Raw genomic sequence first — 14,177 nt, 5'->3', positions numbered from 1 at the left:
TTCACCCTGAAATTTCCCTAGCTAAAAAATTAGCAAAGCATGAGTGCGAAGGGCATCCGCTCGTAAAATTTAGTAACCAAGACAAAATGTCAGCCCAGAAGCGATCAGGGCTGAATGGCTGATTGAGGGCTGACAAAAAACGTCAACACGGGAAAAGGCGTTGGGTCTAGGCTAGGGTGGAGGATCGGGGCTCCGTTGTGGACACTTACTTGGTTTTAAAACCAATTACCTAATCTGGGGGACTTTAAACAGGGAGCATTTCAGCCTGAAATTTCCCTAGCTAAAAAATTAGCAAAGCATGAGTGCGAAGGGCATCCGCTCGTAAAATTTAGTAACCACGACAAAATGTCAGCCCAGAAGCGATCAGGGCTGATTGAGGGCTGACAAAAAACGCCAACACGGGAAAAGGCGTTGGGTCTAGGCTAGGGTGGAGGGTCGGAGCTCCGTTGTGGACACTTACCTATTTATAAAACCAATTACCTAATTGGGGTTAAAACCGCGTCACCTACTGAACGTCAGCAATAATGCAACATGATGTTGTTTCGATGTTACCTAATTAGTGCACAAACCACAAAAGCTAATCTTCCACGGTGTTGTCAAGTTATCACACTTATAAAGTTGTCAATTTGTGGTCTGTGGTTATTCCGGGTCCTGGAGTTAACCAACAACGAGCGTGGTGAGCATCTGAGCGGGTGACTGTCTGTACAGTTCACAAATTGCTTGCAATTTCAGGGAGCGCACTCAGTTAATTCCAGCTTACTAGTGCTTCATGGTAAATTTTCATCGGTCTGTAAACCTAAACCTTCGACAAATGGAGTCTGCCTGTAAAGGCATTTGATGTGTTCCAATCCATTCATCCCTAAAAAGTTATTTTAACGGAGTTTAGCTAAATATTTTGACTTGATTGGGACTCAAACCACCAACCTCCATACCCGAAGTCCACTGCGCTAACCACTAAACCACTGAGGTTAGTTAATATCATAATCAAGTTATTGGTACAAAGGCACCCCATTGATTTTGTGACCACGGCCCCAGTAGGTCAGGTTCTTACACTAATTATGTACGTTTATGTTTGATATATAGTTGAGTATGTAGGTAATAGATAGGTAGATATCCAGTGGCGTAGCGTGTATGTATGGCGTGTATGGCGGCCATACCACTCAAAAGTTCACTCTAATGCCAATAAATATTAATGGCATGGCATGTACTGTGATGGGACTTGGTAGACCTGTGTATGAGCCCTACACGCCTTACACTTGAATTTAGACCACGCTACGCCACTGTAGATATCTATTTAATTTATCGAGTCCATGTTATAGGTACTGATTCTTTTGTATCAAGATCAGCTAGGAATGTGTTCACCCATATTTTAATTATCTTTTATTGCTCTCCAATACCTATAATCTATATTGTACCTATAATCTATAATATAGGTACCTATAAAATCTATAATTTATTGATAGTTACATCACGATTTTGGTCCCGAGTCTTATGTGGATCAGTTCGAGATGCTAAGGACTAACCAGCATAACCAGCTAAGCAATCGAGATGATAAGACTATAACCAGCTATTAATTGATAAATCTTTGCTGGTCCCATAGATCTTTAGTTCGATAAATGCCCTTAAAGGCTTAAATGTTCGATAAAGTACGATGTAAACTAGGCTTTTTCTGGCTGAGATTGTGAGGTATTTATATGTGAATGGTTTTAAAGATGTAGGGTGGGTATTAGGTAGGTATTTAGGTATTTATGTGCCTGGATCCCTACATTTTTTTAATATTATTAGGTATTTTTTAAATATCTACCTTCTCCTAAAATTTTCAGTGCCCTCAGAACTGAACAGTCTCAAAACAATACAATATTTTTTCTTACTTATTCTCTCTATTTTTTGTTGAAAAAGTTAGTATAGGATACAAAACAAAACTCCCATAAGGTATAGAGCAGAAGGTCTTTAATACAATTTTATAACAAAAACACAAAACTCACAATTATTTTTCATTGTTTGAAATTATGAAGTAAAGTTAGAACTTACCAGGTAACAGGTACCTACTTGTTACAGTATGTGCCATAAGTTCTTCTTGACCCCTGCATGGATACTTTTGAAAGCATTTTATGTTATTCATTCATGAAAGCATTTCACGTTATTCGTTCATGTTCATTGATGGAAGCATTTCGTGATCTTCATTCATGAAATCGTTCTTCATTCATGAAAGCATTTGATATTATTATGATTATTTCTAAATATTAAAAGGATTATTGTCAAATGGTTGGTGATGTCAATAGTTTCCAACCCCGCCCCACGGAGGCGCTAGAGGTAAATTTCTGCAAATTAAATAGGCTTGTGATGGTTCCAATCCTCTCAAGTCACCAAACCCATTTACCCACTTAAAAGGGAGGTGAAAACACCCATCCTCTTTTTTTACACACTGTAAAATAACTTATACAGAGAGTACCTCTTCTAATAAACTAATAACTTACCGTAACAAGCAAAAAAATAAAATCAGAGTAACAATAGAAAATATTCACAATATTCTACGGACCCTTAAGAATAAGAACGGACTGAATTTCAGTCCAGAAACTCAAAGCTCAGTTAACTTTCGATTTCAGCAAATTAGAAGAGAGTGTAAGTTATTGTCTATTCTGCTGATGAAGGGGCCTGGTGGGAATTTTTCACACCGAAATTTTCATTGTTATTCACATCGTTATCAGGTGCTTACTGATGGCTCTACCTTTCATTCTATTCAATTTAAAGTTTTGGTAGTAAGGTAGTTTGCAAATACATAAGTATACTTATCTACGCTTTTTCCAAAACTCACTTCAATCTGCTAAAATATTGAAGTAGATTCGTAGAAGCTTAACCCATCCTTTAGGGCTGTCTAGTCTAGCCCCTACACATAACTATTAATGAATTACCTACTTCTCTAGGAGAGTCAATCTGTCAAGTAGCAACATAAATTAGTATAGGTAAAAGAACAACGTCTTCACTTGACAGAACGGACTGAATTTCAGTCCAGAAACTCAAAGCTCAGTTAACTTTCGATTTCAGCAAATTAGAAGAGAGTGTAAGTTATTGTCTATTCTGCTGATGAAGGGGCCTGGTGGGAATTTTTCACACCGAAATTTTCATTGTTATTCACATCGTTAGCAGGTGCTTACTGATGGCTCTACCTTTCATTCTAGTCAATTTAAAGTTTTGGTAGTAAGGTAGTTTGCAAATACATAAGTATACTTATCTACACTTTTTCCAAAACTCACTTTAATCTGCTAAAATATTGAAGTAGATTCGTAGAAGCTTAACCCATCCTTTAAGGCTGTCTAGCCCCTACACATAACTATTACCTAATGAATTTATTTAATTTTGACATCCTTTGTAAATACTATTTTACTTGCCTCATTATGCCACATATGCCACATAAATACCTACACATAAGCCTCAGATTGGGCTTCTTGTGTATATGGAGTTAAGCTGAATATCAAAGTAACTAGACTATTGAAAGAACAAGGTGATTTCTAAATTTTAGTTCGACAATTTTGCATTTGTCTGTCATTATGGCTCCCTTAGGGAAGCCTCTTTCTGATGGTCTACCCAGTGTTTCTTAATTAGTTTGGCCCGCGGAACGCTTTTCAAAAGGGTCGCGGAACATCTTTGCGGAACCCTGAACTTTCAAGATTGCACCCCCCACCCCCACAGTTCCCTCTATCAAACCCTTTAAAAAAAGCTGTATAAGATAAAATACCTAGTCTAAGATGGTCGTTTTGAAACTCCGTTTATTCTGGTCCGTCATGTTTGACATCCCCCTTGAAACTTTCACCAAACTCCGTTTATTCTGGTCCGTCATGTTTGAAACTGCATTTTATCTAGTGTATGATTTTTCCAAAATATCTCGCGGAACCTTGCCGTCAGCTCGCGGAACCCCTAGGTTCCGCGGAACACCAATTAAGAAACACTGCCTACAGAGTACATAATATAAGTCAAAATGTTATGCAATTTAAACAAAATAATCAAAAGAGATTCATAGTTACCTACGTAAAGGAATTTTAATTGTGTTAAGCATAAAAGCTTGTCACAAATGTCGTTCCCTGCTTAATGGACTACGTTAAATTTTATGGCTTGACTTGGACTCGAACCACCAACCTCCAGATCCGAAGTCCACCGTGCTAACCACTACACCACTGAGGTTGGTATAATTACCTACGTTTGTGTACCTAGGTGTCATCTACAAAAGGTCTAACCACCAAAGCAGACGATCTCATGTCAATTGCTTTGATCTTTCTGGTGACAACTACAAACCACTCAATCAATCAATATTGGTCTCCAAATTTATGTCATCAATTAAGCAATCCATTCCATCAATTAAGTTCCAGGTCACTAAAGACCTCAGCAGTTATACAGTGACTTTAAACCTCTATCAAGTTATACCTAGACAGTTACCAAACTTTGGTTACAGGTAACTTTGGTTACAGCTAGCTCCATCCATCAGGTAGAGCTAATCTATTCAAATCGACAAAACCGCAGACTTCTCGAACTTCTCTGCTGAAATGACCACAGGAAATTTAGAGCTATTAGGTATAACTGTGGTGCCAAATGGACTACAGGAATAGTACCTAAAGACGGACATACCATAGACGGGTCAAAGAACCCAAAAGGAAGTGGCAAGACATAAACTGAAGACAATCTTCCTATTCAAATTCAGCAATCTAACGTCCTCTTTACCATAACACCAACAACCGTACAAAGCCTGGATTACGTTTGAAACATCTAAATTAAAATTTATATCCAAAGCTGAAACGAATTCCTCAGAAGATATGAGTATGGTACGTTTTCCTACGTAGGCATAGGATACGTGGTTTATGCTCAGAAGAAGACATTACATTTAGATGACATCGTATTTTATATTCAGTTTTGCTCTGGATGTAAGGAGACTAATTATCTCAACTCCTAGCAGTTTACTAGAGTGTAGTAGGTGTGTAAAACTCACTCAGAAAAGAAGCCCCTGGAAAAATTAATCAACAGAAAGGTTTGAAGCTGAAATTCCTCAGAAAGATATCTGGAATTACTCCACAAAACAACTGAACCCTGACAGCACACCAAACGAGTTCAAAACAACACACAGAGAAACTAAAAACATCCATAAAGAACAAGAAGAAAAGCGGGAATATTAAAAGAAATTGCAGTAGAAATTTCCAAGAAAGATATCAAGCCAATAGAAGACATTACTCAAAAAGATGTCAATAAGGAACTACTCCACAAAACAACTGAACCCTGACAGCATACCAAATGAGTTCAAAACAAAACGCGAAGGTTGAACCAACTGGAAGACAAGCAAGTGGAAGAAATTACAGCACCAGATAAAAACGAAAGTGAAATGAAAGTTCCAGTGTGGAGTAATAAGGTGGAATATCGTAATAGTGATAGACATCCATACATAATATATCTGTTATGCTATAATACCTATGCTTATCGTATAAGTAGTGTGTGGAGAGTATACAGGGGGTCTCCTGTTGTTGTTGCTAACAGAATTTTCAATCTTCTTTGTTAGTGCCAATTCCATTTGTTCTACATAGATCTAATTAAGGTACTGAAGGTGTAGTTACAAATTCGTGTTGATATTTTTTGAAGAGATTTGATAGAGGGAACAATATTGCAACGGAGGTCTTATCGTCCCGAAATTGAAGAGAAACGGGGATGTTTATAGTGAAGTTCGCCCCGGGCGGGAATCAAACCCCAGACCTAGCACATACAAGGCAGTTAGCTTGGTAGAGGACCTTTAGAGGACCTTTCAAGCTAACTAGGCTCATAGGCTGGCTAAATTCATTAAATTCTGATCCGAGTTGACCAAAATTCAGCTTCTGGGGCGCGATGACCGTAATGTTTGAGCCTCCCTGTTTAGGTGCCTCAAAGTCTGTCATTTATGATGGACCTCACCCTGTAGATTTTTATTATTATTATTTTTGATCACAGATGACCCCAAACTTCACCTTCTAAATTCTGAACGATCCTTCTAAGCATGTCTATATCTATATCTATCTCTAGTTCTACACATATCTAAGATCTATACATGTAAGTTCTACACATATCTAAGTTCTTCTATACATGTAATTTCCATACGATATCTAATTTATTATTCCACTGAACGATCCTTCTAAGCATGTCTATATCTATAAATATCTCTAGTTCTACACATATCTAAGATCTATACATGTAAGTTCTACACATATCTAAGATCTATACATGTAAGTTCTACACATATCTAAGTTCTAGGTATATACGTACATGTAATTTCCATACGATATCTAATTTATTATTCCGAAGACACAACCATGATGGTTGGTACAAGAGAAAGAGTCTTGTTATGCCAAAATATCTGAATTTGTTTTTGCGATTATGTTCGCGGATTTGGCAATTATGTTCGCGGATTCGCGTCCCGAATCGACATTTGGATATTTGGCAAGCCTACGTATTAACCTCTTATTCAAGCCACTCACACTCAGAATGTAGGAACCTCGGAACTTGTGTGGCCGTAAAAGCTTCAGACCTATGTCTCTCAGATAGTCTGAGCGGCTTTTAGAAACATTAGAATACTCGAAGATTATGCACGAAAACTGTTCGCCAAACAGTATTTCAGCACCCGCAGAGATTACGGATGCCACACCTTTATTAAAAGTTACTAAAAGTAGGTTCATATTACCTGTACGCTACGGCAGCTTTACCGCAGTGCCGCGGATAAACAATACGGATCCTATAAACAATAAACTCACCGTAAAAGAATTTTGTTTAGTTTGAGATAATGGTCAAGTACAATATCATACATATGTATTTCTGGACATGCTCTTCACTTGACTGGAGTGAATATCTGAATTTGTTTTGCCATGGAACATGGACGTGTGTTGAACTTTTACCCACACCGGAACTGAGGCTTTCACTAGGTTTTTTTTTTTATTTTTTTTTATTTTTTTTATTTTTTTATTTAGAATGCCTAACAATATTGCTTTTGTTTTTTGTTCTTTTTATCTCCTAATAAGACTGATTTTTTTAGAGAGAGGGGAACAACCTGTACAGTTCACAGGTATAACTGATTTTTCCCCCTTCTTATATGTATTTTTAAAACTGAAGTTATTGTAGATGAATACTTGGTTAGGTAACTATAACCAGACACTCACTATCTGGTAGACCTGATCAGGTGTCAGGCCTACCTGACAGTGTGTGTCCTCATCAGATATTATCAGGTAGACCTGACATTCGGACCTTTTCAGCCGTACCTGTCAGGTCTACCTGATAGTGGGTGTGTGCTCATCGGGTGTCCGGTAAACCTGATCAGGTTTACCTGTCAGGTCAGCCTGATAGTATGTGGCTAGCCTTATTATGCAGGTATTTTATTATCATTATTTAATGTGTATCATGTGTGCTAGCTATTACGGGTAAGAGGCCAATAAAAATAGAAATTGCACCGCTTATCCGATATTAATTGGCGAAGAGAGTTGGCCAATATACCCTATGCTTTTTTACCTACCTAGGTACTTATTATTACTTACTTTCTATTTACCTACCTATATGCAAAGGTTCCAAGATAATGTTATTACATTACATTACACTAAATATTATCTCTACGCAGCTTTTGTGCGCTTCGGTCTCACTCCAGTTTTATGATTTTTGTTAGCGGAACTTATTTTATTTTATTTATTTTTTTTACAATTCGGACCTGAGCAGCACTCCAGCCATACTCAATGCTCCCTAAGTAGCTACTTGGGTATTTTATTCCATTATTTTATGATGTTAACTTTAAGTTGAGACGTATTCTGACCAAATCACCGAATGGTATATTAACTTTACGATTCGCGTGACTTGACAATCTTGACATTAACAAGACAATTAGACATCTTGTGTGGTCTGCATGACATCTTACATGCCTGACATCATGCATGCCTGACATCTTGTGAGGCATGCTTGACATTATATGAGTGACATCTTATGTAAATGTTTGCCATGTTAAATGCGTGACATCTTGCATGCGTGACTTGATCCGAAGACCAATTTATGCTGAAATTTCTTTTGAACCATTTTACTGAACTTATTTTTTTTTAAGAGGTTTGGTAGAGGGAACTGCAACTGTAAAGGTCTTTTCATCCCTTTCGGATAAAATCCGCCCCTTGCGGGAATCAAACCCGCGGCCTAGCACCCACAAGCTCCAAGAATCTTTCTTTCCAAGATCTTTCTACCCTTTATTTTGCCCCTATTTACCAGCACAATGAGCAAATATCAGCAGAACAGTACAAATAATATCACTTTAATTGGTTTTAATGTAGTGATAGGGTAGGTGGTACTTATGTTAATAATGTTGGAATTTGTGTTTTCCCTCAAAGCTCCAATTTATCACATGAAAATTTTAATTAAATGAAAGCATAGGTACTGTTCGTCAAACAAAGTAATTATTCTCTTTATGAGTTTTATCATTATGAGTAGGTAGCTAGGCAATAGGTAGGTATCATACCCACAGGGGTTTGGGAATTTGCAGTATTTAGAATTTTAGACCCTTAGGCCAATTGTACAATTTGTCCGAAATTCTATCTCTAGCACCTTTTATGGACACTTGACATGGACAATGAAGGTTCACCTTGAGGTTGCATTGGACTTCGGATCTGAAGGTCACTCGATCGAGTCAAAGTCAAGTCAAAAAATTTAGCGAGTTGTATCAATTTTAGAACGACACTAGACTTGTGCAAGTTGTATATTGGTGGTTGTTGCATCAGGTCTTGCGATATCATGCAACTATATTTACGAGGATGAATAAATTCTAGATCATGCATTGCTTGGCAATATTGCTCCTGGACTTGGATTGCTTTACATTGAACGTAATAGCAATATCTTCAAGAGCTCACATGGTTTTGCCTGTAATAGGAATTTCACATTCATAGGTACTACTCGTATAGCCGAGTTAGCTTGGAGGGTAACGTGTCTGCCTTGTAAGCGCTAGGTCGCGGGTTTGATGCCCTAGCGGGGCGAACTTTATCCTAAACAGATACATTCATGTTATTCGTATAGCCAGCAGCCAGCCTAGTTAGTTTAAACTGTTTAAAGGGTAACGTGTCTGCCTTTTAAGCGCTAAGTCCCGGGTCTGATTCTCTCCCGGGGTGAACTTTATTCTAAACAGATTAGATTCGTTCTCGGAACGGCTGGTTTTCTCCTATCCTCTCCTTCTCCTCTCGGTGCTTTCGGGACGATAAGGTCTCAGCAGTTACAGTTCCCTCTATCAAACCTCTTTGAAACTGAGACATTACTTAAATCGGTCAGTAATACCCCCACAAACCAAACAGCTGTAGCCTCAGGGGAGGCAAATTTTGAAATAAGTTTACCTACCTTCAGCGTACCTTCCTACAGTTTTATCGGTCTAGTCTCTAAGAGCTCACATGGTTTTGCCTGTAATAGGAATTTCACATTCATAGGTACTACTCGTATAGCCGAGTTAGCTTGGAGGGTAACGTGTCTACCTTGTAAACATTAGGTCGGGGGTTTGATGTCCTGGCGGGGCGAACTTTATCCTAAACAGATAAGGTTCATCCTCGGGACGGCTGGCTTTCTCCAGTCTTCCTTCTCTCAGCGCTTTCGGGACGATAAGACCTCAGAAGTTATAGTTCCCTCTATCTAGAAAAGCCCAAACTGAGACAACACTCAAATTAAATCGGTCAGTGATGCTGCCACAAACCAAACAGCTGTAGCCTAAAGCCTAAAGGAGGCAAATTTGTAACTAAGTTTACCTACCTTCAGCATACCTTCCTACAGTTTTATCGGTCTAGTCTCTAGATTCATGTTCTTAGTTCTTCTTGCTATTGACTTTAGGCAATATGGATAGATATCTTCAGGCATTTTGTCTATACCTGTAAGCTCTACGTACCTACGTAGTTACATGGGTATATATTTCATTTGAATTAATCCAACTGAGTCGTAAGTATCTACATAATTACCTATGTCGATTTGTCGATAGATTCAACAGTCGGTATCTGTAGATATTGGCAAATAATTGTTCTGGGTATTTCCATTCTATCTGTGATATAGCACATTGTATTTGTGATATGCTGATATAGTATCTGTGAGCTATATGCTGATATAGGTAGTTTCTGGTTTAACCCTTTCACCCCTAAAGGGAGAATACGTCTCACAGAGGAACTGCAACTGTAAAGGTCTTTTCATCCCTTTCGGATAAAATCCGCCCCTTGCGGGAATCAAACCCGCGGCCTAGCACCCACAAGCTCCAAGAATCTTTCTTTCCAAGATCTTTCTACCCTTTATTTTGCCCCTATTTACCAGCACAATGAGCAAATATCAGCAGAACAGTACAAATAATATCACTTTAATTGGTTTTAATGTAGTGATAGGGTAGGTGGTACTTATGTTAATAATGTTGGAATTTGTGTTTTCCCTCAAAGCTCCAATTTATCACATGAAAATTTTAATTAAATGAAAGCATAGGTACTGTTCGTCAAACAAAGTAATTATTCTCTTTATGAGTTTTATCATTATGAGTAGGTAGCTAGGCAATAGGTAGGTATCATACCCACAGGGGTTTGGGAATTTGCAGTATTTAGACCCTTAGGCCAACTGTATAATTTGTCCGAAATTCTATCTCTAGCACCTTTTATGGACACTTGACTTGGACAATGGAGGTTCACCCTTCAGTAGGTATGTACCTAAAGACCTATGTCCTGTTCAGGGTCAGTTTTTTTTTTTTTTTTTTCTCTCTCTCTCTCTCTCTCTTTTTAATCAAACTAAATTATTCATGTCATAAAAATGCAAGAAAAAAACTGAACTTAAGGGCTCTGTGGTGCACTGGACTTCGGATCTGAAGGTCACTCGATCGAGTCCAAGTCAAGTCAAAAAATTTAGCGGGTTGTATCAATTTTAGAACGACACTAGACTTGTGAGTCACAAGTTGTGACAACCATTATTTCTTTCTGAAGAAAATAAACAAACCCCTTTTTTGGGGAGAGGCAAAAAGCCTCAGTTGTGGACACTGTCCAATCGACAGTCTCTGCCACCCAACCCTGTATACATCAGCTGGTGAAACATATTATGATTGATCACGTTTCAAAAAATTAAACGCAAAAATGAAACTTTGCATTACTCATCCCTACACAAATACCTACCCATGTCTGTATTCGTATGTAACATGTATGTACATACCTAGGTAAATTTACGTTGAGGTAGGTATACAAAACACATTTTGTATCAAATTTTTATGCATACAAAATAATTAATTATTATTTTATGAAGGTGTGTCCACACATAGTCGACCGGCCGTCGATCGATGTCGACTGAACCATCCACACTGCCTCGACAACATAGATTTACCTCGTCGATCGACTATGTTTGGACATCGATCGACTACGTTTGGACATCGATCGACTATGTTTGGACATCGATCGACTATGTTTGGACATCGATCGACTATGTTTGGACATCGATCGACTATGTTTGGACATCGATCGACTATATTTGGACATCGATCGACTATGTTTGGACATCGATCGACTATGTTTGGACATCGATCGACTATGTTTGGACATCGATCGACTATGTTTGGACATCGATCGACTATGTTTCGACATCGATCGACTATGTTTGGACATCGATCGACTATGTTTGGACATCGATCGACTATGTTTGGACATCGATCGACAATGTTTGGACACAACTTTAGAATAATGTCTCGTCTGTCAGATGGTCTGAGCTTGAGTGACGCGTATAAGGCCATCAGCATCTGGACGAAGCCTGAACTTGACCTGGCTTACGATGCTTCTTATTGATGCGGTTGACTATCAACCGCTAGTCTACCACCGTTTTGAGACATAGGGAGCCAGACAGGTTGTTGGTTCAACCGATGCGCGATGGTTCACCTGGTTGATGCGGTGGATATTGAACCACCGTTGAGACATAGATGGATAGGTTGTTGGTTCAACCGATGGCTCACCGCGATAATTACGGTTGATCAAAATGTTAATTTGTTATCGCACCCATAACGTAATCTTGAGGTTACTGGACTGGATAAAGTTCATCACTTTTGCATGTTTCGTGTGGTTAAAGGAAACTACAGCATCGGTCTTTTGTTTACTATATCATGCTAAACTATATAATTATTATTTTACTAAATATTAACCTCTTATGCCAGCCACTCACACTCAGAATGTAGGAACCTCGGAACTTGTGTGGCCGTAAAAGCTTCAGACCCATGTCTCTCAGATCGTCTGAGCGGGTTTTAGAAACATTAGAATACTCGAAGATTATGCACGAAAACTGTTCGCCAAACAGTATTTCAATGGGATAATGTTCGTTCTTGGAACGGCTGGCTTTCTCCTATCCTGTCTTCCTTCTCTCTTCGATTTCGGGACGATAAGACCATAGCCGTTACAGTTCCCTCTGTCAAACCTCTTTAAAAAAAAAAAAAAAAAAAAAAAAAAAAAAAAAAAACACACACTGTTTTTCAGTACTCGCAGAGATTACGAATGCCACACCTTTATTAAAAGTTACTAAAAGTAGGTTCATATTATATTACCTGTACGCTACGGCAGCTTTACCGCAGTGCGCCGGATAGCTCTTTTTACGGATCTTATAAACAATAAACTGAATAAACTCACCGCAAAAGATGTAAGAACCATTTCAAACAGTCATTAATCTATTTGCGACGGACATGATGTATATCTGGTTCAGAATCTCAAGGTTTTGGTCTAATGATCTGATTTTCTCCGGACGGGTTGTTTGATTTTTCTTAATGGTTCGACCATCATCACGACTTTTACATTCAAGTCTTCACATTCAGCTACTTTAATATCAAGAAGAAATTAAGTATCTGTGTATCGCCATTATATTCCATATCTACACAATGTTCTAGTTATCTAGTAACTAGACAGGGCTGTTTGCAGCTGAAACGGTCACATTCAAGTCTTCACATTCAGCTACTTTAATATCAAGAAGATATTAAGTATCTGTGTATCGCCATTATATTCCATATTTACACAATGGAAGGCATATTTACACAGTTGAGTCAAATATATAAGACCTTGTTTAGACTGCGAGAGTAAAGGGACTTTTCAGTCCTATGCTGGTAGTATAAACAAGGTATATTCTATTCTGATTCGGAGCCAGTCACGGAACCATAGTGGCTACCTCCCAGTGTGGAGATTGCCTAATCCAAGTGTTAAACGGAGTTTAAACTCACTCTGTGTCCCTCGGCCTGAGAAGTCTATTCACTTTGTTAAAATAAAAAGCTAATGTTCAAGAATCACATAGCCAATGTTAAGGATTTGGGCTAGGATTTCTTTCATTTAGACATAAAAAAATGACTCGACACTAACCTGATTCGGAGCCAGTCACGGAACCATAGTGACTATCTCCCAATGTGGAGGAGGCCTAATCCAAGTGTTAAACGGAGTTTAAACTCACTCTGTGTCCCTCGGCCTGAGAAGTCTATTCACTTTGTTAAAATAAAAAGCTAATGTTCAAGAATCACATAGCCAATGTTAAGGATTTGGGCTAGGATTTCTTTACATTTAGACATAAAAAAGATGACTCCACACTAACCTGATTCGGAGCCAGTCACGGAGCCATAGTGACTATCTCCCAATGTGGACGAATCGTATTTGGAATCCTCCAGAGTATTGGTCGAACCCAGGTCCCTGGCATAGGAGTCCTCCAGAGTGGTGCTGTGACCGCTGTACGAGTCCAGAGTGGCGTTCGATCCAACCATATGACCACTGAAATTAATAGAATATAAGAGGTTTTATAATTTTGTTTAACTTTTTCTTTACAAGCACAATAAACATGGAGCTGATGCCTAAACTGTAACTTTAGCCTGCCAGCCTAGTTAGCTTGGTTGGTAGCATCTACCTTGTTAGCGCTAGGTTACGGGTTCGACTTCCGCCCGGGGCGGATTTTATCCTGAACGGATAATGCTCGTTCTCGGAACAGCTACCTTTCCCGTTTCGTGTCTTTCTATAGAATAGATTAGAATAATATACAATGGAATAGAATAGAATATTCTGCCGAGGCTGCCACGGGGTCTACATCTTCATTGCGACGGTCATATTCGTTCATGGAAAACGTTGAGTATACCTGGAATAGAATAGATTAGAATAATATACAATGGAATAGAATAGATTAGAATAATATACAATGGAATAGAATAGAAT

The 14,177-nt window shown here is 38.5% G+C and overlaps 1 protein-coding gene across 1 annotated transcript in view; it reads right to left on the bottom strand.

The window, feature by feature from the left end:
* The window catches only part of LOC103524768 (titin), a 185,309-nt gene that overhangs the window by 85,730 nt on the left and 85,402 nt on the right, over window positions 1–14,177 (bottom strand). The window lies entirely within an intron of this gene.

This window comes from Diaphorina citri, unplaced genomic scaffold, assembly GCF_000475195.1.
Source record: "Diaphorina citri unplaced genomic scaffold, Diaci psyllid genome assembly version 1.1 scaffold6, whole genome shotgun sequence".
Lineage (NCBI taxonomy): Eukaryota > Metazoa > Arthropoda > Insecta > Hemiptera > Psyllidae > Diaphorina > Diaphorina citri.
Note: the sequence above shows the minus strand (reverse complement) of the source record. Positions and strands in the feature narration are given on the sequence as shown.